Source organism: Dasypus novemcinctus, chromosome 5 (genome assembly GCF_030445035.2).
Source record: "Dasypus novemcinctus isolate mDasNov1 chromosome 5, mDasNov1.1.hap2, whole genome shotgun sequence".
In the NCBI taxonomy this organism is placed as follows: Eukaryota; Metazoa; Chordata; class Mammalia; order Cingulata; family Dasypodidae; genus Dasypus; species Dasypus novemcinctus.
Genome location: NC_080677.1, coordinates 160,600,485 through 160,627,972, shown reverse-complemented (window position 1 = coordinate 160,627,972; position 27,488 = coordinate 160,600,485). Strand labels below are relative to the sequence as shown.

Sequence of the window (27,488 nt, the reverse complement as noted above, 5' to 3'; positions counted from 1 at the left end):
CCAGCCCTGCACCCGTCAGATGGCGGCAGTTTAGGTGAAGGACTCCTGCGTGGTGAGCACTTCCAGGAACCGGGGTGGCCAGGGGCATTTTGCAACGGTAACGTACGCCAGTTCTTGGCTGCTTACAATGGCACCTGGAGAAGGATTCCAGTTTTCAGACTCCCTTGCAGGTAGGTGTGGCCGTGTGATTATAGTCTAACCTGTGAGGTGTAAGTGGTCTGTTGGACAGCACTTCGGGAAAACACCTATAAAAAGAGAACCAAGCATGTCTTTCCCCTTCCTCCTGGAGTGAGATTTAATGGCTGGAGCTCTAGAGGCCCTCTTTGACCATGAGGTGACTGGGAGGCTGGAAGTCAACTCTCAGATATTAGATTGCAATGATACAAGAGGATTGGGTCCCTGATTAGGTAAACCCCTATTGAAGCCCTATACTGCCTATACCGCTTTCTTTAACATGACAGAATAAAACCCTTGTGTCCTTATGCCTCTATTATGAGCTGCCCAGAGTTGTATGACATGCCAGGAAATGGAATTTCAGTGAATATACCAGCTTCACTTACCTTCCTGTTATCAAGTATTCCAAGTCACATGTGCAACAGAATATACCTCAACCTGCTCTGATCAGTTTACCTATTTTCTGCCTAAATGTAGATGATAGGGCTAAATGTTCTTACAAAGTCCCCACTTTTTCATCACCAATTCTTGAATAATTGCACCTTGGGACTGAATGTCTTGCCACATCAAATCTCCTAACAATTGTTAACAACATATCAGGGTCTCATTTTCTTTTTCAGAAGCTCTGACACTCATATACGGGATGAAGAGACTTGCTCAGTGTTGCAAAGTGGAAAGCAGGACAGGCAGGGGCTGGCTGTGACATCATTTTAAGCTACTTTCTCTGCATCTGTTACATTGATACAGTAAAGTGAAGGAGAAAAAAGAAATGAAAAATTCAAGGTTGAGCCCCTGCCTCTGGGACATGGTAGGCAGTGGGAAGAGAGAAAGACTCTAGAAAAGCCCCTGAGAAGGGTCCAGAACCTGCACAGAGCAGACTGGACCTCTCGTCCTAAGGAAGGCTGTTTTATTTTATCTACTCGGCAGGTGCACCTATGTAGCCCCAGGAACTAATGTTTATAACAGAAGGAAATCACACATCTTCAGAGAAGGACTAATCTCGATTGAGGCAGGGACAGGAGTGCTATGATTGCTCCGTAGTGGATGGTATTCTGGTGGTGAAAACAGATGTGGACCCCTGATAATCATGTAGTAACCAGAATTCAATGACTGAGAGGCCCCTGAGATTCCCAAGATACCGTAGGTTGAATAGTAAATAAGAGCTGGAGGGAAAAGAAAAAACCTGGTACTCTTAGCTTTAAAAGATGTTAGCAAACTGTGCCTTAGAAAAGACTGTGCAGGATTTTATTTGATTAGTCTATTCAAACTTGCCAAGATCTAAACACGTCCCCTAGATTAGAAAGTAGGAGGAAGTTTAGGCAATTGTGAATGCTGAATGGTGGAGGAGACTTGAGAGAAAGACAAGTACTCTCCAAACAGACTGTAACTCGAATTGCACTTTATTCCTCACTATTTTCACCAATGATCAGCACCATAACAAAACATTACAAGATGCCACTGGGGATGTAATTATTTTAATGTCACAGACGGGAAGAAACATGTAACTCTTTTTGTCTACTCTCTCAGTTGCCTTTTTTTCCCATTTTGATAACGATCTTGTTTTATGCAGTTCGTGGAGTGTATTAACTTTTCAGTTGACTGGAGTAGATAGGGCAGGAGTGTGGGGTAGGAAGTAAGCCAGTGGTAATGACAGGAACAGAGAAAGTAGCTTACAACTGATGTTGCATCTGGGGGAAATGAAGATCATCAAAGAAAAGAAAAAGGACTTAAAAATTAAAGGGAGAATGAGGAAAGATTGGTCCAGGGATGAGGAAAAAAGAATCAGGAATAAAAAGTAAATGGTGGAGGAATGGGTGTGGCTCAAGCAGTTGGGCACCTACCTCCCACATGGGAAGTCCTAGGTCCAGTTCCTGATGCCTCCTAAAGAAGACAAGCAGACAAAATGAACAAACAAAATAAGCAGACACAATGAGCAGACACGATGAGGAGATGCAAGTAGCAGATGTGGCTCAAGCCATTGGGGGCCTACTTTGCACATAGGAAGTTCCAGGTTCAATTCCTGGCACCTCCTAAAGAAGATAAGCAGACAATGAGTGGACACAATGAACAGACACAACAAGCAGACAATGAGCAGAAACAATGAGCAGAGAGATGAGGGAGCCATCAGTTGGGGGAATAAAAGCTTTATAAAAAAGGGAAAAAAAAGTAAACGGTGGGGTTCCAAAAGATAAGGGAAGAAGGAGATTTGCAACTGTCAAAGTGGTCCAGGACAGTTGCAGCACCAACATGAAGATTTGTTTTCAAAAGATTTGTGCACTCTATAAATGATTGCCATGATTAGACAATAGAAGCATGCCCATTTAATATGTTCAGTGTCCCTTCAACAGGGAAATGAAAGTATGTATGTATTCAGCTAGGGGAAAACAGCTGTGGATGGAGGCATCTTTTTGGGACGTATTGACCAGAAACTTCTTCCTTATCTCCCTGGTGGCTCTGATTCCTTCTGTGTGCCTAAATAACCTCAAATAATTTTTGCTTTAGTTTCTCCACTTAAAGCAAATGGAGTATAATCCTTTCTTGAGAAGTGATATGAAAAATAATGCACTAATGAATGTGAAATGTTGCAAAATGGTAAAATGTTACAGACTTTCAGGGCCCCACCTGCCAGTCAGTTGCTGCACAGTCAAATTGGATCTTCAAGTATATGAAGACAAACGCTCAAATTAGAACAATGCAGATTTCAGCTTCCTCAGAGTACGTAATAAAAATCAGGTGCTTTGATAGCTAATCACTGAAATCTGTTTTCCAATTAGTTTTTCGGACGTGACATATTTTTGGTAATTATTTCGTGAGGTACTTTTACAACAAATACTCTGATTTCTAACTTTTGTAGCTACAGTGGGCTTTGTATTAATATTCCAGTGGCATTAATGTATACCAAGAGGGATTGTGTTATATGGTTTGTTTATACCAGTAGTTACTTTTGATGTTAGCTATTTGGGGCAAAACACAATTCTTACACATCACGGGAACATAAACTTTACTGCCATCTCATTACCATGCAGAAGCCAAATATGAGCAAAAGAACAGCATCGTGTATTAATCTTCCCAAGACTGGCTGTGGGTAACCCAACCGATTACGTCACAGTTTAATTAATGGACTAAGAAGAGCCTAACTGGCTTCAGCGCTGCTGATAAATGAAATTCTCTCATGGCAAGGTACCTGTGGGGAAAAGACATAAAAAGGTTCTGATGGAATGGCTCTTTGTCGAGCTCAGTAATGCAATTGTCTCTTCTCTGCCCATAAAAAAGATATCTCCATCCTAAGGCTATATTTTTTTAGTGTCGTTTTTGGTATTCAGTTTTTGGGGAGAGATACTAGCTTCTACAGCTTTAAGGTATCTGATCCCACTGAACTGGAAAACAATGTATCTAAAATAGTGCGAACCGCTTTTTGATGTGTGAAACGTCACACGTCGTCCATTTGGGTGAATGAGGGAAGTGACATTAGTTACAAGGCCGCTGCTTCTGCACAAGTGCTCGTCCTTTGCTGAAAGCATCACGGAAATCTCCTTAGGCAGGATGAAACCAGGGGCCTGTATCCTGCAGGGAAAAAATTAGAGGCGGGGGTTCGTGCTTCGAGATGGTTTACTTCACTTAAATAGGGGATGTTTCTCTATAACTTTTAAGGTTGTCTAAGAACAAACGCATTGGAAGGACGCAAGAAGTCCCGTCCCGCGTCGAGGCAGAGCCGACAGTCAGCTGCATGAGACGGACAAACAGCTCGCCCCCTCGCTGTCCTCTAGGGCCACAGGAAAGAAACACCCCCTCCCCATGTGGGGAGCTGCGGGGTCCCACTGGCCAGGAACCGCCTGAGCCAAGAGGCTTGACTGTGTGGACCTGGGGGCGGGGCTTACTCTGCACCCCGGGGCCAACCTTTCGGGGGTCACACGGGCATGGGAGCGAGAGTGGAGATGGATGGGCTCGTTCACGTCCACCGGTGGGCAGCCAGCACACCCGCGAGGAAAGACACGCACCGTCACCATTCACGGGCGGCACGAAGAGGCCAGATCCATCCCCTGTGAGCAGTGGCTGCGACTCCCCCGCAGCAGGACAGTCAGAGCAGGGCACCTGGACACCTCCCAGACCACCCGCAGGGCGCGAAGCCAGTGACAAAATAGCCCAAAGCTTCTTCTGGGCGGCTGGTGTGTCCTTGCCAAGGGTGTCCTCGGCTGGCCCGGGCAGTCTTCTGTCTTACACAACGATGCCGCAGAGCAGAGCTGGGCCAGCAGGGAACACCAGCTGCAGGCAGAGCTGCACTCGCAGGCCCACACGGTGCCCTTCCCTCCCCACCAGGGGCCGGCAACCCGTGGCCACCGAGGCAGACGAGGGTGGAAAAGAACAATTCACGAGGGAGATGTGAAATGAGATCATTTCAGATTTAGTGACAGGAAGGAAGCAGCAGATGAGGCAGTGGAGAGTAACTGGGGGGGGGGGGGGCGTCCGTTCAGTGGGACCACCTGGATGGCACCATTTCTTTCCGGCAGCACCCACCTCCCCACTTCTCTCCGCCCCCTCCCCCCTCCCACCCCTGCTCAGCAGCAGGGCCGCAGAAATCCTTTTGGGAACATAAATCAGGTCACCAACGCTGCCCTGCCTCAGGCTTCTCCGTGGCTCCGCCTTGCCCCTGGAAAACAGCCCCATCCCCTCGTCACCCCGCACAAGGCCGCAAGGACCTGGCCCCCACCCGTCTCCGGCCCACCACCTTGCATGCAGCACCGCAGCGTGTCATTTCTGCTTCGGGGCCAGGCCATGTCCACTCCTTCCTGTGTCTTAGAACTTGCGGCTCGTCACGGCTCCTGGCACGGCCCGCTCCTTCTCTTCCAGCGTCCACTAAAAGGTCGCATCTCTGACACCTGTGGATGACAGAAGTCCCTGCCCGGGGCTGCCCTGCGCCCCACCACTTTGCTGATTTCTCCCAGAGGCTCCCCGCAGCCTGAGGCTGCCCCGTCCTGCGCCTGGGTACGTCCTCTTCCTCTCCGTGAGGACAGAGACCTTCACGGGTGCTGGCACAGAGCAGGCGCTCAGGAAACCTTTGTGGGGAAGCGGATTCGGCTCAATGGATAGAGAGTTCTCCTACCACATGGGACGTCCACGGTTCAAAGCCTGGGCCTCCTTGACCCGTGTGGAGCTGGCCCATGCGCAGTGCTGATGCGCACAAGGAGTGCCCTGCCACGCAGGGGTGTCCCCCACGTAGGGGAGCCCCACGCGCAAGGAGTGCACCCCGTAAGGAGAGCCGCCCAGCACAAAAGAAAGTGCAGCCTGCCCAGGAATGGCACCGCTCACATGGAGAGTTGACACAACAAGATGACGCAACAAAAAGAAACACGGATTCCCGGTGCCACTGACAAGAATGCAAGCGGACACAGAACACACAGCGAATGAACACAGAGAGCAGACAACTGGGGGTGGGGGGGGAGAGGAGAGAAATAATGAAATCTTGAAAAACAAAAGAAAAGGAAATCTTTGCAGCTTACTGGCGGGCTGCTGGGTGAGTGATGCAGTAGCCAGAGGGCAGGGCCAGCAGCCTTTTCTCAGCAGAGGGATCAAAGGTCGATTTAAAGCGGTGTGAGGCGTGGTTGTGCGGTGCCAGACACAAGAGCAGACGCCCGGCTGCGCACACAGGCCGGCTGGCCCAGACAGCGCGGGCTTTGGGGTGATGGGCCAGAGCGCAGGTGGCCTCACGCTTGGCGACGGGTTGTTCTGAGATGGTTTCTCGGGGCGCCGTGTGCTCAGGGAGAGCAGGGCGCTGACCCTCCCCAGCTGGAGAGCCGCTGCCCCTCCTGGCAGCCCCCTGAGGGCCGCCATGTGCACACGCAGCGCAGCGGGAGAGCAGAGCTGCAGGGCCGCGGCCTGCCCTGCCCGGGGACGTCCCCGCCTTCCATCTGCGTGGCCAGGGAGGGCGGCCGCCGCCAGTTTTCCTTGGGACCGAGGAAGATCCCCCCCACCAGGCCTCAGAAGGCGCCAGCAGCCTTCCTCTGCCCCAGGTCGTGTCCCCACAGCTCGCTCCGGCCCCCTCCTGCCCCCGTCCTGACTTTGGCCGTCTGGTCTGACGCGTCTTGGCCCCTGGGAGCCCACCCCCACCGCCCTCCCCAAGAGGCCGTCCTGCCGGGGTGCTCAGGTTCTGATGAGGCCTCGGACGGCTCAGCCCGGCTCAGGCACGGCCCCGGAGGGCTGGGTACTTACCGAGCGGCCTGCAGTCCCTGGGAGAGGGGCCTGCACACTTGTTCTGGAGAGGACACTTGGTGACCGTTTCCAGCTTTGCAGAGGCAGCCGTGGAGGGCAAGGCCAGCGAAGGGGCGTGGCCGTGCCAGCAAAGCTCCAAGGACGAGCACGGCCGCAGGTCTGACTGGGCCTGCGCTGTGGTTTGCTGGACTCTGATGCAAGGCGCCCTCCCTGATGGCTTTGAACATATTTTATTAATCCCGCAAAGCTTTCCTCTGTCCTCCCCACCCAAGCAGGCCTCGCACCCCACTTTCCCACCTTCCCAACCCCTTCACCTCTTCCCTGTGACTCCCTCAGCTGGGCTCTGGGAACATCGGCTCCACAAAACCAAATTCTTGCACAAAAACGTTGACGTGGAATGAGTGGGTTTTTAGAAAAACCGGCGTGAATTGTTAGGATAATCGAATGAATGTACAGTTACTACTTTGTTAATGGAATTCAGTTAAAAGGGAAAATTCCCATGTTGGGCAGGAATGTTGGCAGTGGGGAAGGAAGTGGCCCCAAATAGGGCTTTCGAAGGTAGGCTGGGGACCCGAGCTGGTTTGGACTTGAAGCTGAAGCACACCGATGTGCCAGGGCAGCGGGCAGGCCGCTGGAGCTGGCGTGGCTTCGTGGCGGGCTGCCTTCCCCGTGGAGTGATTCAGTACTCCTGGCTGACGTAGCGTCACAACGCTATTTTGAAACGTGGTGTCCCAGAGGTGTGCCTCCAGATGGGGAAAGGGCCGGGGGGAGAGATCCACTCATAACCTTCAGATTAACTCCAGAACCTTGGCCACAGGGCGCTGTCCCTTGAGCTGCTGGTTTCACCTGAGAAATTAGGGGGTGACGGTGAAGAGACAAGGGGAGCAGAGGCAGGCGTTGCAGCCCCGAGCACCGGGTCCTGGCAGGAGGGGGCCATAGAATGAGGACAGGGCTAGCCCCGGCGCGGAGAGGGTGCTGCCCGCTGCCCACGAGCCCTCCCGGAGGGGGATGGACAGAGGGACAGGGGCCTCCTGGGGCCGCCTCGCGCAGGACTCGTCGCAGGCCGGGGCAGCCGCCGGGGCTGGACGCAGGGGCCCTTCCCGGAGAGCTGTGCGCCCCCCACTTTGGCTCAGTCGGAACGCTCGGCAGGAAATCCTCCATCTGTTTTCCTTTCCTGCAAAGAACCTCAGCGCACGAGCCGAAGCTCCTCAGACGTCCTGGGGCCGCTGCACAGCAAGGCGCGGCCGGGTGGCCGGGACTGTCCCCCCACGGGGCAGCGCCTTCCCGCAGGAGCCGTGCGCCCCGACAATCCTGGAGCCCAGCGGAACTCTGTGAAGTGCCTCGTTGCTTCTGTTCTGGGGAGAAGAGAGGACACTGCTTTGTTTTTTTAACTATTTTGGAGTAAACCTTGGCCACTTGGAGGAAGACCTGAAAAAGGAAGCTTTCTCAAAAATCCACCCTGTGGAGCAACGGCACACATGTACCCTGAGAACCAGAGGATTCGAGCCCAGATCAGAGACTTCCCTTAAGCACAAAATCTAATCTGAAATTCTGGATTACGTAAATATAGTCCTGCAAGTAAGTCATTTGTCTTTGTTCACCTGCAGTCTTCCCGCTTAATCCCCTGCGGAATGTCCCTTTTGCGTATCGCAATCTCACTGGTGTTATCAGTTGGACTGTAAATATAGGTAAACAATTTGCCAACCCCACAAATTAATTACGAGATGAGATACGAGGGCCCTGCTCGTAAGGCTGCGTGGCGGGCTGCAGGTGATATTTATAGCGCTGTTTGTGTTTTTATGCCGAGAATCATTTAATTTCATTAATGTTCCAAGTGGGTATCCTTTGCCTCATTTCCACCAGTAATGTGTGCTGTATTTTTAAGTTAGAAACAAGCCAGTACAATTTTCTTCTGAAAAGAGCATTGTTGCCCTGGCAGGCAAGTCAACCCTGGCTGACTTCTCTGGAATATTTGTCCATTTATTGAAGAACCTGTAAAAACTCAAGAGCAAAATTAGCTGAAATTGTGACTCTTGGGAATCTCTTGGGAATGCCAAGAAATCACGTTACAAATGTAAAAGTAAAAAAAAAAATCTCGTCCTGTGGCCAAAGGGCACTGAAACATTCATATATTTCAGCGGCTCTTGCCATTCCTGAATTGTGATATTGGGTTGAGCTCCAGCAGGCACAGGCTGGAGGCTGCTCAGGACTCCACAGATCCAGAGCTGCAGGCTCAGGCCAGCTGGAAACGGGCGGCCAGTGCACAGCTAAGCAGAGGGGCAAACTAAAATGTCCCCAAACGCCCCATTCCTGGCCGGGCTCTGAGCCTCTGCCACCCAGTCCCTCGGCCCTCTCCCCCTTACATGGAGAGAGACTTGTCCCTGGAGAAGTCGGGCTACCTTCTCCAGCCGTCTCTCAGGGGATGAGCTGGCTGGTTCTGTCTGGTTGATCTGCATCCCAGCCTCCTACTCTACCACCAAAACCATCTTCAGCACAGCGGCTTGCTTCAGGCCACTTGGTCTGAAATAATGGATTCCAAAGGAAAGGTGCCAGGGGAGTTCCCTTCCATGGGAGGAGGCGCCTTCCTCTGGCCTCCAACGTCCCCCACTCTTGAGCCACTGCATCTGCCTAGTCCCCTAAGAAACGTGGTCCCTGCTCACTGTGCGTGGCCCACGTGCTCCTGTGCTGGCCTTGGCACCGCCTGGCCCTTCAGTTCAAGGCCACTATCCGCCCAGCCGTCTTTAGAGCCAGCAGCGTGTGTTGTTTCAGATGACCGGGGTCCTTTCCATTTTCCCTGCTTGCTGTGCAGGAGCGAGACGAGGTCCAAGGGCAACGCCCTGCGGAGAACAACAGGCATCAGGGTCCCCCTCGGAAAGCGTCGGGGAGCAGCACTGTTGGTCTGGGACCTGGGAACCTTGGGACATGAAACCAGACGAGAGGGTGGTTTTTGCCTCCCCCCCATGGTGGGTGTGTGTAGAGGGGCTCCTTGCTGGCTGAGCTGGAGGATTGGGCACTTTCCGTGGGGCACGGGTTGCCCCTGCCGCTTCCCTGTGCGTGCTGCTCACCCATCATTCATGGGGAGCTTGGGGCTGGACCCTCACAAAGGGCAGCCAGGAAGCCTGTGGCTTCGCCTCTTGTCCTGCTCCGCCCGAAGCAAAGGCCCCCGTCGGCTGTGCCTTCTCTAATGGCCTGTCATCTACCTGCTGAGTGAGAGTGCGCCTTCTGTGGCTTTCCCCCCTAGATGGAAAGTGTACTGCTCGACGTCAAAAGACCTCAGGTGATCCCTGCAACCTTGGGCAGCTGTCCTTTGTTAAGAAGAACAGTTGCCTTAGCAGATCCTTTACAAAACTATGTCCTGAGCAAACCTGAAGCCCGTGTCCCGTGGTTCTAGATGAAGAAGATGCTGAGGCTGAAGACATCTGACAGGCTTTGACCGCCATCGTTTGCCAGGTGTGATGCTAAATGTTCTGTGACACTTGGCAACTCCAGTCCTCCTTGCCTTACCTGTAAGGCAGGTAGTGGAGGCAGCGTCGATCCAGTACGCCAATGGATGGGGAGGGAAACGATCAGGAGGGTCCCCACCGACAGGCCTCCCCAAAATCTTTTTGTGTCTGCTGTTGTTGTTCCTTTCATTCCACTGCCCAGCTACCACGGGGGTGGGTTGTCCGGCGCTTTCTGTCTTGTTTTAGTTCATGGATAGCATTTGCGGCAGGCTGGAGCGGGGTGGAGCGGGGGAGAAATGGGACTCCAGCCATGGGACTCTGCTCTCGTTACCCTTCCCTCCATGTCAGACTTCTCCGTGCTTCCGTTTCTGAAGTGTTGGGGTGGGGGTAATTAAACATTGTTGGTTAAACACAGGGAAATCCTGGGGAGAAAATAGCGCATTAGTGAACAAACGTTTTAGTTGTTGGTGGTGAGCCAGGGCTCTCCTTGTGAGCAAATAAGACACTGAGAAGATGCGATGAAGTCTTCAAATTACAGCTGGTGAGGAAGAGGAGGGTGCAGACTGCAGACATGAAACATGTTTTACATGAAACTTATTATGTCACCTACTGTTAGGACATTTTAATTAGCATATGACAAATTGCGATGAACTGGTTGTGGGCAATCATTCAGGATAAAAGGCATCTGAAATCATCAATGACCAAATGAATAAAGCAAGAGCAAGTTTATACACTTGGGACCGGAAGTGATCGGGATAGTAATAGCACTTCTGTTTGTTTTTATATTGTTCCTAATCTGGGTCATGGGAACATGTTTAGGATAATTTGCCACCTCTCATGCGTCACCAATTCGATGATTCTTTGTTGAATAGCTCTCAAGGCATCGCTTTTGGGGAATGTCTCTGATTACGTTTGGAAACAAATGTGCTGCTCTGGGGTGAAGCGAGTGCACCCTTTGAGGTAGCCTCCAAGGGGAGGGAAAAACTGAATTTAGAATCACTTCTCCCACAGCTTTCTAGAAATTTGAAACTTGAATTGATTTTGGATCATCTTTTTGAATTCCTTTATTTTATACATGAGGAAATAAGCCCCGCCAGCATAGTAACACGATTTACAAAAACATCACTAATTAGCAACGGAACCAGGACAAAGACTTCTACCCTCCCGACCCCAAGTCCAATGCCAATTTTCTTAACTTTTTAGTTGTGAGGCTTCTTAAAATACATTAGTTTCCTCTTTAGTGATTTAAATATTACGAAGATATGCCCCATGATCGTATCATTTAATTCATCCTTCTACCTTTCAGATTTTTTTTTTTTTTCCCATAAATAAATTTTATTTTAAAAGGAATTTTAGATTATAGAAAAGTTGCATCAAAAATATAGGAGATTGCCACATATCCCACCCCTCCCCCCTCTCACATTTTCCCCCATTAATAACTTCTTACATTAGTGTAGTACATTTGTTGCAATTGACCAAAGCAAAACACTACTACTGACCAAGGTCTACAGTTTACATTATAGTTTACCCTTTGTACCATACAATTTTATAGGTTTTGACAAAATGTGTAACAGTCTGTATCTGTCATTGCAAAGTCATGCAGAGCAATTCCAAATGTCCTAAAAATGCCCTCTGTTTCAACTATTCTTCCTCTGAGGTCCCTTCCTTCAGAACCTCTGATAACCACTATCTTTATGTCAATGTTACAAGTTTTTCCATTACTGCAATAATAAATCTACATTGATTCATGGTTGTAGTCCCCCTTGTTTGTTCAGTCTTTTTTTTTTTTAATTTTTTTATTTTTTATTGACTTTGTAATAATATTACATTAAAAATATATATGTGAGGTCCCATTCAACCCCACCCCCCCACCCCCCCTCTCCCCCCCCCCAACAACACTCGTTCCCATCATCATGACACATCCATTGGATTTGGTAAGTACATCTTTGGGCACCTCTGCACCTCATATACATTGGTTCACATCATGGCCCATACTCTCCTCTATTCCATCATGTAGGCCCTGTGAGGATTTACAATGTCCGGTGATTACCTCTGAAGCACCATCCAGGGCAGCTCCATGTCCCGAAGACGCCTCCACCTCTCATCTCTTCCTGCCTTTCCCCATACCCTTTGTCCATTATGTCCACTTTTCCCAATCCAATGCCACCTCTTCTATGTGGACACTGGATTGGTTGTGTCCATTGCACCTTTATGTCAAGAGGAGGCTCAGATTCCACCTGGATGCTGGATGCAATCCTCCCATTTTCAGTTGTAATCACTCTAGGCTCCATGGTGTGGTGGTTGTCCTTCTTCACCTCCATCTTAGCTGAGTGTGGTAAGTCCAATAAATCAGATTGTAGGTGCTACCTTTCAGATTTTAATATCAACTATCTCAAGCATACCAAAAGAATTTATCAACCTGTGACCCCACCCAAGGTTAAACGTTATTTTGCCATATTTAGTTCAGGTAACTTGTAAAATAAAATTAAAATAAAACATTACAGAAACAGCCAAAACTCTGCCTTCTTCTCTTCCCCTTCTTCCCTCCCAAGAGATAATCATTATCCTGGAATTCCTGCCTATCATTCTCACACATGTTTTGGTACTTTTATGATATGTAATACATAGGGGTCCTTGTGTTTGTATGTGTGTGTTAGATACAGGTAGGGATGTATCTAAATATGATTATATTTATTTATTGTTGCTTTGTGTTTAAATTTTTAATATATGATATATGATGTATAGTTCATTTCTTTTGTAACTATAGTTTTTTTTTTGGTTGTTTTTTTTTTTTAAGATTTATTTTTTATTTCTCCCACGCCCCTCCCCCCGTGTCCATTCACTGTGTATTCTTCTGTGACCGCTTCTATCCTTATCAGCGGCACCAGAATCTGTGTTTCTTTTTGCTGCGTCATCTTGCTGTGTCAGCTCTCCGTGTGTGGGGCACCATTCCTGGGCAGGCTGCACTTTCTTTCGCGCTGGGTGGCTCTCCTTATGGGGTGCACTCCTTGTGTGTGGGGCTCCCCTAAGCGGGGACACCCCTGCGTGGCAGGGCACTCCTTGCGCACATCAGCACTGCGCATGGGCCAGCTCCACACGGGTCAGGGGGCCCTGGATTTGAGCCCTCGACCTCCCCATGTGCTAGGCAGACGCTGTATCAGTTGAGCCACATCCGCTTCCCATGTAACTGTGTTTTTTCATTCAACATTGCTCTGGAGATTTATCCATCTTCCTACCAAGGGAAATATTCACTATTTCAAACAGGGCTGCAGTGATCCTGGTACCTATTTTTTCGCACGTGTGCTAAAAGTTCATCACCTGTGAGTTGATCTGCTGGGCCATAGGGGGCACAGCTTCTCCCAACAAAGTATTGCTAAACTGCTCTCCAAACCAATGGCACTGATTTACCCTGCCAACACCAACGATGTCGAGCAGTTGTTCAAACTCTGCCTGCACATAAAGCTCACCTTGGGAACTTTGAAAAACTACCCAAGCTAAGTCTGACCTCAGATCAAGTGCACCAGATGCTCTGGAGATGTGCCCCAAGAATGATGTTTGTTTCAAAGCCCCCCAGGAATTCCAATGTACAACTAGTGTAAACCACGGGTTTAGCAATTCCATCTTCCCACATCTTTTCTAGTACTTGGTATTATCAGGCACTTTTTGTTTGTTTGTTTGCTTTTGCTAATCTCTTTGGTGTAAGGACTATCTGATTACCAGTGAAGCTGAGTATATTTTTATATGCTTATTGAGCATTCTAATAACTCCCACTGAGAATTCTGGGTGTACTTATTTTCCCATTTTTCTATTTATCTTTTATTGTTGATTTGCAGGTCTTTTAAAAATATGTTCTTGGTAGCAATTTGGGGAATGTTATATGATTGGCAAATACCTTCTCGCAGTCCATGACTTGTCTTTTCATTTTGTGAAATGCCAGTTTTGGCTGGATGTTCAAACTCTCTGTGGGGTAGAGCACCCGGGAGCACCTTGCGCCACCATCTTGGTCACCTGGAAGCTGACGTGGTATTCCTTCCTCATTTTATGTCATGTTTGTCCTGCCTCAAAAAATGAGTTGGAAGAGGTTATCAGTTTATTCTCGTCTTTGGAACAGAATCAAGTTCTACTTTTTTCATTTTATACAAGATTAGAATCATTTAACCTTGAAAGTTTTTAGAATGTGTCTGAAAGAATCTTGGGTTTCTTAGGTTTTGTGGTTTTGGTTTCTGTTTGGGGGGGTTGTTGTGAGTAGAGTTTAGTGATTCAGCTTCTTTCATTGCTATTGGCAAATTCAGGCTTTCTCTTTCCTCTTACATATGACTTTCTAAGTTATGCTTTATTGTGAATTGATGATTTCGGCAAGATTTTCAAATGCATTGACATCAAGTTGTTCTTGGCATTTCTTTTATAAAAAATCTCTACCATATCTGTAGTTGTGTTTCTTTTTTCTATACCAAACTAAATAGTTATTTGTGCCTTCTCTTTCTCTCCCTTTTTAAATTAGTCTTGCAATAATTTTATCTATTAATATTTTTCAGAGAAATTTTTCAATTTTCTAGAATTGCTCTGTCAATGAATGGCAGATACCATTGATAGGCAAACGATAATTGGCTTGTGTATCTAATTCCAGATTGACAATTTTTTGTAGGTATTCCATTGATTTCTGTTATTTATTTTTGCTGTTAAGAGGTCTACTGTTGTCTAATTATTATTCCTTGGTAGGCAATTTGTCTCTTCTCTTTGGATGATTTTAAGACCTTATCTTTTGTCTCAGTTGTTCTTTGTTTTTTCACTTTTTTTTTTTTTTTTGTGCAGAGATTTTTTTTTTTAATTTATTTTTTTATTGACTTTGTAATAATATTACATTAAAAATATATATGTGAGGTCCCATTCAACCCCACCCCCCCACCCCCCCTCTCCCCCCCCAACAACACTCGTTCCCATCATCATGACACATCCATTGGATTTGGTAAGTACATCTTTGGGCACCTCTGCACCTCATAGACAATGGTCCACATCATGGCCCATACTCTCCTCCATTCCATCCAGTGGGCCCTGTGAGGATCCACGATGTCCGGTGATCACCCCCGAGGCGCCATCCAGGGCAGCTCCACGTCCCAAATACGCCCCCACCTCTCATCTCTTCCTGCCCTTCCCCATACCTATCGTCCACCATGTCCACTTTTCCCAATCCAATGCCACTTCTTCTATGTGGACATTGGATTGGTTGTGTCCATTGCACCTCTATGTCAAGAGGAGGCTCAGATTCCACATGGATGCTGGCTGCCATCCTCCCATTTTCAGTTGTAATCACTCTAGGCTCCATGGTGTGGTGATTGTCCTTCTTCAACTCCATCTTAGCTGAGTGTGGTAAGTCCAATAAATCAGATTGTAGGCGCTGGAGTCTGTTGAGGCTCAGGACCTGGCTATCACATTATCAGTCCAGAGATTCAAATCCCCTAACTATATCTTAAACCCCAACGTTAACTGCACCTCCAGCAGATTAGTATGAAAGTCTTATGAAGGGAGATCCCATCTGAGTCCAGATTCATCACACATAAACACCATTTCCAGAGAGGGGCCATCTGCCCTGGTAGTAAACCCCATTGGCCATGACCATAACTCTCATGGGTCTCTTTAGCCTTCATAGGAACCAATATCTGGGGGTTGTATCTGCTTTATCTGTCTCTCTGACTCTGCTCAGTTGTGCATGAGGGCAATCCTTCTGCCAGCCTCCAGACTCTTTTTTAGAAACTCGTAGCCATATAAACTCATTTCTCCTTTCCATTTCCCCCTTACTTTAGGTCAAACAGCATTTTAAAGTCATGTTATTTTATGTAGACATGGATATTCTGCTGATCCACATTGAACCTTCCATATAAGGTCCTTTTCCAGTTGCATCATCAGTTGGTATTTGATAGTGGTCCCTCGTTGCCAGGGAGGCTCATCCCCGGGTGTCATGTCCCACGCTGGAGGGAAGGCATTGCATTTACATGCTGAGTTTGGCTTCGAGACTGGCCACATTTGAGTAACATGAAGGCTGACAGGAGGAAATTCCCAGGCACAATGTTGCTCTAGGCCTTGTTCTTATTTTAGGTTTATCAGCTCACGAGCATAGTCATTAGCATCAGGGGCTCACTGTTGAACCCTCACTCCCTCCCGGTCCCCGCCGCTGTACCTGGGAGACTATCGCTGCTCCCCTAGGGACCACGACAGAGCACCACTGGCCAGAAACCCAGTACCCCCCCTGCTGGGTTTTTAATTGTTGCCACTATGAGTATATCCAATCATTACCATGCACCCTGGACATATGTTCTGTACAGCTCCCTGTCAGCCATATATCACCTGTCATTGGTATCCCATACCAGTATCCCTCCATTGCCATTGTTGAAACACTCTGTGATCCAGAACTCCCCGAAATTTGAAGCCCAATATAATGTCATGGTCCCTTACTAGGGAATGGCATATAGCGATGGGTTTAAAGGATAGATAAAGAACTTGGATAAAGTTAAAGAACTTAAAGAATGTTGACTTGAAAAAATTCCACATCCTATCCTTTTCCCCCCCCCCCCCCCCTAATTATTCAGCGTTTCTTCGTAGGAGTCCTAGACCACAGCAATGCATATATATAATATACAGCACTCCCATACATCCACCACAACACCTTTTTCCTTCCACAGCGATACTCTTACACCCTATTCACATCATATTTACTTAAGGTGATGTACAGAGTCTGAGATATTAGCTTTCTAACATGGTAATATCTGTGCTTACATTATGGTGCATACTTTAGGATACACAGTTCTTTACATTTTTAGTTCTCCTATGTTTTACATTATGGTTTACATTATCAGTCTGTCGTCTCCTATATGTTATGGTGTAATATTACATGTTTTATATCCATCCTTGTGTACTCTCAAGAAACTCCTCCCTTGCCCCCCATTTACTTTGGTTCCACACATTTAACGTCCATTTTCCCTTCCACCTTGGTGCCCACAGTGACAGTCAACCTCCGTTTCCTGAGGAGCCACTTCCAGAGATAGATGGAATAGTGTTTAGGGCCTAACTTGCTCATCTGCCCCAATGCCCTGGGAGCCACCCTTTCTCTCGAGGGATAGAGTTCCCTCTATTTGGTGGCATTAGTCCTCCCCAGGATGTGGGTCCACCCCCACTCTCACTACTTGGGATTCTACCCCATGGTGTCACCCACTCTGGCAGAATGAGCATTTAGACATTCCCCAGGAGCCCGTCCTGCATCAGACCCTCCCCTCCGAGCATTCTAAACAGGTAACCCTCTTTATTATATTTTGATATTATTTTCTCGGCATTTTACTCTCCACCACCTCCTAACCCTCTCCTGTGTTCGTATGCTACCCCTCCCTCCCCCCACTTTTGGGCAACATTACCCAACCGTCCCTCCCCAGCCACCCTCAAACCCGTAAAGCCCCAACCAAAGGCAACCCCTTGCCCCCATTTTATCTCTTCTTTGTGTTCATACTTACCACCATCTCGTCTTAAGTTCCACCCCTGCAGACATCGGCTCATATCCTTTCTCCACCCTCCGATTTCCTGTAAGCCTATCGTTCAGTCTCTTGCTATCTAGGGCAGCTTGTTTATTTCATATCATTGAGGTCATGTAGTATTTGTCCTTCAATGCCTGGGTTGCTTCACTCAACATAAGGTTCTCAAGATTCATCCATGTTATCACATGTGTTTGTAGTGTGTTTGTTCTTACAGCCGAGTAGTATTCCATTGTGTGTATATACCACATTTTATTGATCCACTCATCTGTTGATGGGCATTTGGGTAGATTCCAACTTTTGGCAATAGTGAACAATGCTGCTATCTATGAACATTGGTGTACATATATCGGTTTGTGTCCTTGTTTTCAGTTCTGCTGGGTATATACCCAGCAGTGGTATTGCTGGGTCATATGGCAAATCTATGGCTAGTTTTTTGAGAAACCGCCATACTGTCCTCCAGAATGGTTGGATCCTTCTGCATTCCCACCAGCAGTGGATGAGTGTTCCCCTTCCTTCACATCCTCTCCAGCACTTGTATTCTTCTGTTTTTTTCATAGCTGCCAATCTTATGGGTGTAAGATGGTATCTCATTGTAGTTTTGATTTGCATTTCCCTGATAGCTAGAGATTTGGAACATTTTTTCATGTGCTTTCTTGCCATTTGTATTTCTTCTTCGGAGAAGTGTCTGTTTAAGTCTTTTTCCCATTTTTTAAATGGGTTGTTTATCTTTTTATTTTCAAGATATAGGAGTTCTTTATATATGCAAGTTATAAGTTTCTTATCAGATATATGATTGCCAAATATTTTCTCCCACTGTGTGGGCTCCCTTTTTACTTTCTTGACAAACTCCTTTGAGGTGCAGAAGGTGTTTTTTCACTTTAATGTGTCTCACTGTGGATTTATTTTTTATGTACCTTGGTTTCTTAACTTAGAGGAATCATATATTTAATCAGTTCTGGGCAATGTTCATATCTCTTTGAATATTGCCTATTCATAATTCTCCTCTCCTTCTAAAAGTCACTTTAGACATGTTAGATTATTTTTTCCTTCTGAACTCCCTGTCTCATAACCTTATCCTCAACCCTTTATCTTGCTATGCTGCATTATTAGTTGCTTTCTTAAGTTGATCTTTCAACCCATTAATTATGTCCTCAGCTGTGTCTAAACTACTTGCATCCATCCACTGAGTTGTTCATTTCAACCTCTGTATTTTTCATTCCTGTTATTATTTTTGTATTGTTTTGTTCTTTTCATACAATTTGTATTCCTTTTAATATAGTCATTTAAAACTTAGGTTAACTAGTCTATTATTTTATTCTGTTACCCAAACTTCTTAGGTTTCAGTTTCTTCTGTTGTCGTGTCTGGTGATTCTTTCTCGCCATGAATTGTCACTTCACGTGGTTTGTAATTTTGGATTGTGCATGCATCTGTATAAGGATACACAGCCAGAGTGGATAGAGCATGTCCCTCCAGAAAAAAATCTGCCAAGTGTTCCAGAATGATTCTTTAGGTTAATGTCTTGATTCAGATGTTCCTGCTATAAATTCTGAATGGACTCCTCCTTTCCCTTCATTTGGCATCTAAAGAGAGGCAGGAGGCATTGTCATTGTGTCCATTTGTGGGAACTGTCACCTGCATCTAGTTTTACAGGGGAATTTGAGCCCAAGCCTCTGGGTGTCTGAGGCCCTCCAGCCCCTCAGTACAGCCTCAGTACCTGTTTGTGCCCTCACCGCACTGATTGTTAGTTCCCTGCAGCTTGTACCTGGGCATATTTCTCTTGCTCGCTTTTTAATTTTTCAGGATTAGAGATGCACTGAAAGAACAATGCCTTTAATCTGTCATTTCTAAATATTTTTAATGGGGAAGTTTTTTCAGGAAATATTTTTTTCAGAAAGAAAATCAGAGCAAGAAGTCCTACTTTGGTCTATTTTCCATTAAAAGTACTATTTCACAGGAAGCAGATGTGGCTCAAGCAATTGGGCTCCTGTCTACCATATAGGAGGTCCAGGGTTCGATACCCAGGGCCTCCTGGTGAAGGCAAGCTGACCCATGTGGCAAGCTGGCCCACACAGAGTACTGCCCCGCACAGGAGTGCCGGCCCACACAGGAGCGAGGGCCACGCGGAAAGCTGACGCAGCAAGATGATGCAACGAGAAGAGACGATAAGAGAGGCAGCTTGGCCAGGGAGTTGAGGTGATGCAAGAGAATGATCGCCTCTCTCCCACTCCAGAAAGTCCCAGGATCGGTTCATGGAGCCGCCTAATGAAAATATAAGCAGACACAGAAGAACACACAGCAAATGGACACAGAGAGCAGACAACAGAGCAGTTGGGGGGGGAGAGAAATAAATAAATAAATCTTTTTTTAAAACTATGATTTCAGATATCATATTCTCCTTACTAAAGTTCTTTGCTAGTTTCTGGGGGTGGGGGGGGAAGTGCCATATATGAAAATCAGCCTGAAAATCTTTAAACTAATGTAAACCTTAGCTGTTTTATTATATAACCTCTGAAAAATTACATTTCTTTGAATTTCTGCAATAAACTCACCCAGAGCCTGGTATGTTAAGAATGATAGCAGAGAGGGGGGAGGGGCTGTACCCTACTTTGAGAAAATTTTCAGGGAGTCTACTGTAGTGGAACAATAATATTTTCTGAAATAGTGCAAAAGTCTTTTCCTTTTTATTGCAAGACAAGGGGGACATTAAATAAAAGATTGTAATGGAAACCCCAAAGTCCTGTCTAGCTCTAGAATTCTGCGATTTTTCTATTGTGGGAAGACGTTTTCCCAACAAGTCTCACAGACCATGTGTAGCCTTACAACCAAATCGTAGGCATCAGATCTGTTGACTCTTCTCTAGATTCAACCCAGTGCTCTCTACCACTCACGTATACCCAAGCAAACTATTGATATGAAGGGGGACTGTATTAAATTTTGTTTTTTGCTGTTAATATTTCTCAAATCTGGTTACCCACATATAATTTTTATGACATGTCAAAGAGTACATTAACAAACAAAATAATTAGTTGATTAAAGCCAATGTCAATTATTAAATGCTGCCTGGCTAGCACATATCTAAAAGCCCACATTGTTGGTAGCTTTTATTACTTTCACTGAACATGCTATAATTTTGAGATACTTTTCCCTAAAATTCTCTCTGGAAGCAACAAGTTAGAGTGCTAAGTCAGTGTAGCAGTTTGATATGGTTATGAATTCCAAAAATAGATATTGGGTTTGTAATCTGGTCAGTACCTGGGCATGATTAAGTTATAATTAGGGCTTTAATTGGGCCACATCATTAGGGTGTTGAGTCCTCTCCCCTTGGTGGGTGGAGACTCACAGATAAAAGGCATGGCAAAGGACAGAGCTAAGGGTTTTTGATGTTGGAGTTTGATGCTGAAGCTGTGACCTGGAGCCCCGGGAAGGAAGCTCACAGAGGAAAGAGAAGCAAGCCCCAGGAAGTAAGGAACCTTGAACCCAGAGAGAAGCAAGACCCTGGAAGGGAGGAACCCAGGAAGCCTGAACCCTTGCAGATGTCAGCATCCATCTTGCTCCAACATGTGAAAATAGACTTTGGTGAGGGAAGTAACTTATGCTTGTGGCCTGGTATCTGTAAGCTCCTACCCCAAATAAATACCCTTTATAAAAACCAACCAATTTCTGGTATTTTGCATCGGCACCCCTTTGGCTGGCTAATACAGTCAGTAATAGGAAACAGTTGAAATGAAAACAACGGATTCATGAGAAAACATTGCAAATATTCTTTCAGTACCCAATGCTGAGCTTTTTCTGAAACCCTACTGTATTATTTCCAATGAATTATCTCTAAAACAAGTTATTACAAAAATAAATCCATCTGCTTGCTGAATGTTATCCTCTGTTTGACTTGAGACAGAGTCGGTGGTTAACTGCATGCTCCGAGGCCAGACGCTGAGTCTTTCTCTTTCCTTAATTAAGAATTACCGTTGCGAGCCCGCACCACAAGGGCAGGAATCCACACCCAAACAGTTGTTACTCTAGACCCTAAGTGGATTGCCAAAACATTAACCCCAGCTTGACCCGGCACGGTTGCCGAAGGGGTGCACAGGAGTCACCGATCCCTGCTAGGAAGTTACCGAGCGTGGGTTCTGCCCAAGGTTATACCACTAGCTTTAAAAATAACGATCGTGTGTTTGTCATTTTAAGTGAGGCGGATCAGCGAGGCTAATGAAAATGTTTAAGTCCTTATCAGCCGGAATGAAAAGGGCTGGCTCCAGCCAGTGCTGACTTCGGGATTTCTGTGCGGCCTCTGTTGATCCTGCCTGCTGATGCGCACAACCTGCTAATGTGTGGTTTTGGCCCGCCACCGCGGCTCATTCATCCCCGCTGGACGTGACGGCTGCTTCCGGCCTCCGTGCGTGCTGAGCCCGTTCCTCTAGATCTCCAACAACGCTGATAATTGGAGTCCCTGCTAATGAGCGTGAAGTCCCAGGGGAGGTGGGGCTGTCGTCCAAGTTCAGAGCTTATCAAATTTGAACTCCAAGAGAAACCAGGGTCAAACCAGCTAATGGTTTAATTTTCTTCCTTCGCCAACCGGCAGTGGTAATTCTTAGCTAAGTTGCACTGCACATTTACCGCCTTTACCTAAGCTGTAATGGCCAAGGTTCTCGGTAGCCCTGGGCATGCACAGACCTCTCCGAGGAGCACCCCAGTTAACCCGGCTTCAGCTAATTTTTCCAAGTGAAGTCAGCGTGCCCCGTTTGGGTCACGTAGCACTTTCATTCGGTCTGAGGCCCTATGGGATGAAGTAAGTGCTGGAGGTGGGTGGCCTGAGCTGGTGAGAAAGGTGGTGACCTACGAGATACAGAAAATGCCGGTGCAGAAAATACCACCCAGGACTTTTGCCAGTTGTGGTTTTCTTGACATACACTTTGAATTATGTGCCTGCTGCAGCATAGCAGAGGACTGAGTGAATTGGAGGCAAAGCGGAAGAACTAATATACCTATTATGTACATCTGGTCAAAGAAGACAAATAAAGTCATTAAAACTCTGCAAGGAGCCGAGGGCAGGGGCAGGGGGCTCTGCTCCTCCCCTAAACCCTAGCATAGATGTTTGGAAGACACTGGAAAGTCTCATCGGGCCGTTGGTTGTTTATAGACGCCACACTTTTCAGTAGACTGTAAAAGAATACACATTCAGTAAAAACACTTTAAGTTTCTTTAGGAAATGATTTCTTGGTCATTCTACAATGGTTTCATTTCATACCTGTAGGACTCCCCTCTCTCGTTGTCGATCTTGGTTTTGAATGCCATTTCCCTGCCCCACGATGCTGTCTCTCGTCCTGTATATCCAAATCTCACCTTGCCGCTCAGCCATCTCCTGCCCTTTACCGGCTTCCTCTTAAGCGTCGCTGGAAACGTGGCTTGCACTTGCTTTCGTCCTGTCCACATTGGCCCTCCAGTGCTCAGGGAGCTCTCGGGGCCCTGTCTCTTGCCCCTTCTGGTGGCCGTCCATGGAACACTGTTGCTCTTAATCGGGTCCGAATCCTGACCGCAGGCTTGGGGCTCCGTCCACACACCCTAGCCTGCATAGCTCCCTCTGACTTCCCACTTCCCCACCCCCTCTTCCTTCCTACTAAGGGCTGTGTGTCCTTAGCATCTGTGGACTATTTTGGAGACTTGCTGACCATTCTCTCCTGCCAGCTCTCCCACGCAAAAAAAAAAATTTATTCTTGGTGTGCTAAATCACATCCCTTCCTCCTTCAGTGTAAAAGTTGCAACTCAACCATTCAGTGAAACCTCCCTTGATTGGATTTATTGGGTTCTTCAAAGGCTTCTGGCAGCATAATATGTCTAGGATTGGCATGCATTGGGAAGGCATATGTTCATTATTTTGCTTGAAATAGGCTATTTTAAGGCAGTTACCAAGTTTTATGTTTTACAGTATTATGTGAATCAATGAACCTTTAACTTGCATGATCAATACCCCAGCAGCTAATGATAGTGGCCTCATCCAATGTTATGCAAAATGAACTTCTCACACATGGATGACTGGATCAGGGCGGACAGAATGTGTGGAACTCCGAGAATAAGTGTCCAGGACCGACCCATAAAAGGTAAACTGTCACCCAGCTGCTCGTAGAAATCAGAACAGTACCTATTGGAATTACTTTTTCATGCACCTCCTGACTGGCATTTGTTAAGTTCTTGGTAAATATTAAACTTAATGTCATTGGAATATGTTTTCAATACTATATGATTAATCACCATCATCAACTTTTCCTGCAACTTCTCTATAAAATCTCCAACCATTTCATCGTTACCCCAAGACCCCAAAGGCCATGATGAAATCAACGCAGTGATTGTTGGCCACTCTTCTTTAAACTGTCATCTTTTAATCTAACAACACAGATCTCTTCATCTTTCCTGAATAAACCACAAAAAGAAAAAGGGAGTGGATGTGGCTCGAGCAGTTGAGCACCTGCCTCCCACATGGGAGGTTCAGTTTCTGATGCCTCCTAAAGAAAAAGCAATGAGCAAAATAATGAGCAAAAATAACAAGCAAACAGATGAGGGAGCCAACTCAGGGGAGCTGATGTGGCTCACTGGTTGAGCACCGGCCTCCCACATACGATGTCCCAGTACCTCAAAAAAAAAAAAAAGGTTAAATTTCTCAAGACTGGTCAGGCAGTGGTAATAATTCTTTTTAATGAGTAATATGTCTTTTTAGATTACTACATGAAAGATTTAATTAAAACAAAGAATGAGTATTGCAAAAGGTAAGCATGGAAGCTGCGGAATCACCTTTCTTATATTTTGTTATTAATAAACATAGGGTTAACACTCTGAGATACAAGGTGGACTTGGGGACTGCTTCAAGCTCTTTAGACCTAGGATTTTATGTGTATCAATAAGAGTTCCCCTCTTCTTTGATTACTTGCTGTTTCTTCCGAGGTATTTTAAATTTTAGAACACTGCAGGCTAGCAAGGATTTCAAATTCAGCCTGGGAGTTTTAGGCATCATCCCTTTTGCTGGAGACACTTATCTGACCCTGCATTATTTGAAGCCAAATGGAACTGTTATGGAGCAAATCCAAAAAGAGTGTCAGAACTAACATGGAATGGAGATCACATTCTCACAGAAATAATGATTCCAACTCTTGTAATTTAATTTGCACGGGTGAATGAACTTGTCTCTCTCCTTCTCCAAAAATGCAGCCTACCACATCCCGAACTGCTGCTCCCAAAAGAGCCCAAGCCCTGAGTCAGCCTCCCACAACTGCACCCACTTGGTACCTTCCCATCTAACAACTTGTTAATTAAAAATGAATTCTAAGCCTATGAGCCTGTGCGTTCTGAGAAAATGATGGAAGAAGGAGAGAATTGCTCTGGGTTTCTTTTCAATTAAAGTGAAATCACTTAACCCAGAAAGAGTGATGAGACATATTTTAGGAGGGGGGCATGTGCATTGTCACAGAAACCAATAGATCATTGAACTTTCTCGGGGGAGTTGAGAAACAAGAACACTTGCTGACCTGAGGGTGCTCTTAGAACCTTGTCCTCTGGGTTGGTGGGTGTAGTTCTCCTAATCGCAGGGGCTTCCCACTGTAAAGATGGATTCATGACCACCCAGGCCAGGGGTGCTGGGGGAGGATGGGGGACTCCCTGGGGGACCCAGGCTGCTTGCGTGGCTTTGCCGTTTTCTAGGGCCTCTGCCTTCTCTGTCGTCTCCCACAGATGGAGGGAAATCGTGGGGGACCATCCAAGAAGTGGTCTTCTGGGGTTCAGACCTGCAAGTGCTGTTGTTCTGTCCTCGTTCCTGTGGCCTGACCCCCGTCATCTGGCCCCAGCTAATCGTGGGCTGGGAAATGTCACCTGGCCAACAGCCAAGAGGAAAAGGGCAGAGGAGCTGGCAAGCACAGAGCAGGCCCTGTCGCGTGTCAGTGGTTTTGAACGGGACTAATCAGCAGGCTCTATGGAAATCGTTCCATAGCTGGTCCTGGGTGCTGGTGGCCCTACCGAAAGAGAAGACCAGGCGTATCCCTTTCTGTAGCTGTAGCTCTGTGCTGCCTGTTAGGGAGAGTACAAAATTTTAGAAGCTGTAAGGGATAAAAGGTGGATTGGACATTGTCTCTGCCTCAGGCAGTGCCTGGTCTCCTAAGAAGTAGGCTAACTATATAACTACTATGTTCTAGCTTGCGTAACAGGATGTTAAATTGGAAGTTTCTACTTAGAGAGGTCATAGTACTAACAGATAGGAAATTCCAAAGTGAGGTCCCAGCTCAAGCTGCAGAATGTTAAAGGAAGATTGAGAATGGGTTCCAAAACCTAAATCTTTCTCACCCTCCCGGAGGATGTAAAGGTCCCAGAGAGCGAAGGTTGAGAGAGGGTTTCGGGAAGAAGGTTTTTAAGGAGAAAAGCCATGCTGTGTTTCCCACTCTGAACCCCAGGATGAGGGCTGGGGGGCTGTCTGAAGTCTAGTGAGAGTGACGTCAACGGGATCTCTTTGCGATCTTGACATCTATGTCCTCCCTGAGGGTGGCGGAGGAGACACAGTTGTCTGCTGTCCTACTCAGATCTGGGGAAGCTAGACCACGCTACCACGTGACTGCTGAGCTGCTCAGATGGCAGGAAAAGGGGGAGCTGTCACTGGGTTGAAATCAGCCTGCACCTCAAGAGTTTATTCAATAAACGGGTGCATGGGGGCATCTTAGGTTCAATATGGCGGCCTAGAGGGTTGACGGAGCCACAGCAGAGAAAAGCTTGCGGTGGACGTGAGACTCCTTGGGGTTGAGGAAGCAGCAGAGCAGCCAGGGGCCTAGAGCTGCATTGCCTGAGTCAACTAACAGGCCAGGGGACAACCTCGGAGCTGAAGAACCCACAGCAGTGGCTATAGAGAGAAAGAATCAGCTTTAGAAATTGGCCAAGCTCTCTCATGACTCATTTAGGGGGGGAAAAAAAGTTTCCTGTCCCGCTTATCTCTCTTCTCTCCTTCACCCCTGGGGATGGAGGCTGATCAGAGACAGCAGCTCCAGAGGGAGGGAGGATGGGAGCTGGGAAATCCTAGAGGAAGCCCCACACGCTCCCTGAGCTGGAGGAAGCAGCTGACCTGCAGCCTCTGCTCGGAGACGGCCAAGACCATAACCCTTGAATGACGAGTGCAGGGCTGAGGGGAATCAGGCCGGACATTCCGTTTTCTCAGGGGAGGCTGTTTCGTGACAACCTTCATCTCCGAGGGCAGCTGCACCCCTGCCCGGGTGCCTTACAGCGGTTGTGGTTGATTCACGGTGCTGGGCACCACAAGTCTGGAATCAGGTGGCAGCAGGGCCCCTGCAAGGAAGGCGCTGGGTGGTGGCGGCCATCCCTGGGGTTCCTCGGAGTTCATTCTGTGGCCGTCCTCGTGCCGATCTGTGTGCCTTCTGCTCTTAGAACACCTGTCACCTCGCATTAGGGTCCACCCTGCTCCACTCTGAATCATCTCAGTCCATCTGCAGTGACCTTGTCTCCAACTAAGGTCGCACTCTGGGCCTCTGGGGAGTATTAGAAGAACAGGGGGAACACAGTTCACCCAGAACAGGCACCAGCGGTGTGCACAGACGTTTGCCTAACATGGATCAGAAAAGTCATGGTTTTGCCTGAATTTTCACCACAAGCAGGGAATAGCTAACCCCTTTGATAGGACTTAAAGGGACAATGACAGGCAACCAGAAAGTTCTTTTTTGAGTATAGCCTTCGTAGCTTATTTGTGCAATGTGCTGTTTGCCTTTGACTTACGAACTTCCCAGGAAACGGTACAAACATCGGGCTCCTGGAGGTCCATGATGGAAAGCTTGCTTCCAGCTGGAGAGGAGGTGCTTGTGGAGAAAGCATGGGAAAGGGATTTGAACATGCAGAGATTTGGGATGGGCTGGGGAAGGAAAGGTGAGTGGTGGAGCATTTCTAGCAGAGCAGCCAACCTAAGGAGGCAAGGAGACAGACCATCGCAGATGCATATAAAATAGCAATCAGGTGCTCGCTTCGGCAGCACATATACTAAAATTGGAACGATACAGAGAAGATTAGCATGGCCCCTGCGCAAGGATGACACGTAAATTCGTGAAGCGTTCCATATTTTTAAGTTGAATATTTAGAAAGAAAGTTTGAGCTACTTTAGAGATTATTTCT

General features: G+C 47.1%; 1 protein-coding gene and 1 non-coding gene across 2 annotated transcripts in view; both read left to right on the top strand.

Annotated features, from left to right (window-relative positions):
• KIAA1217 (KIAA1217 ortholog) overlaps nucleotides 1-27,488 on the top strand; it is a 687,185-nt gene that overhangs the window by 320,940 nt on the left and 338,757 nt on the right. The window lies entirely within an intron of this gene.
• LOC111766045 (U6 spliceosomal RNA) lies at nucleotides 27,333-27,439 on the top strand. Its single transcript, XR_002798211.1, has one exon. It is a non-coding gene; the product is annotated as a U6 spliceosomal RNA (small nuclear RNA).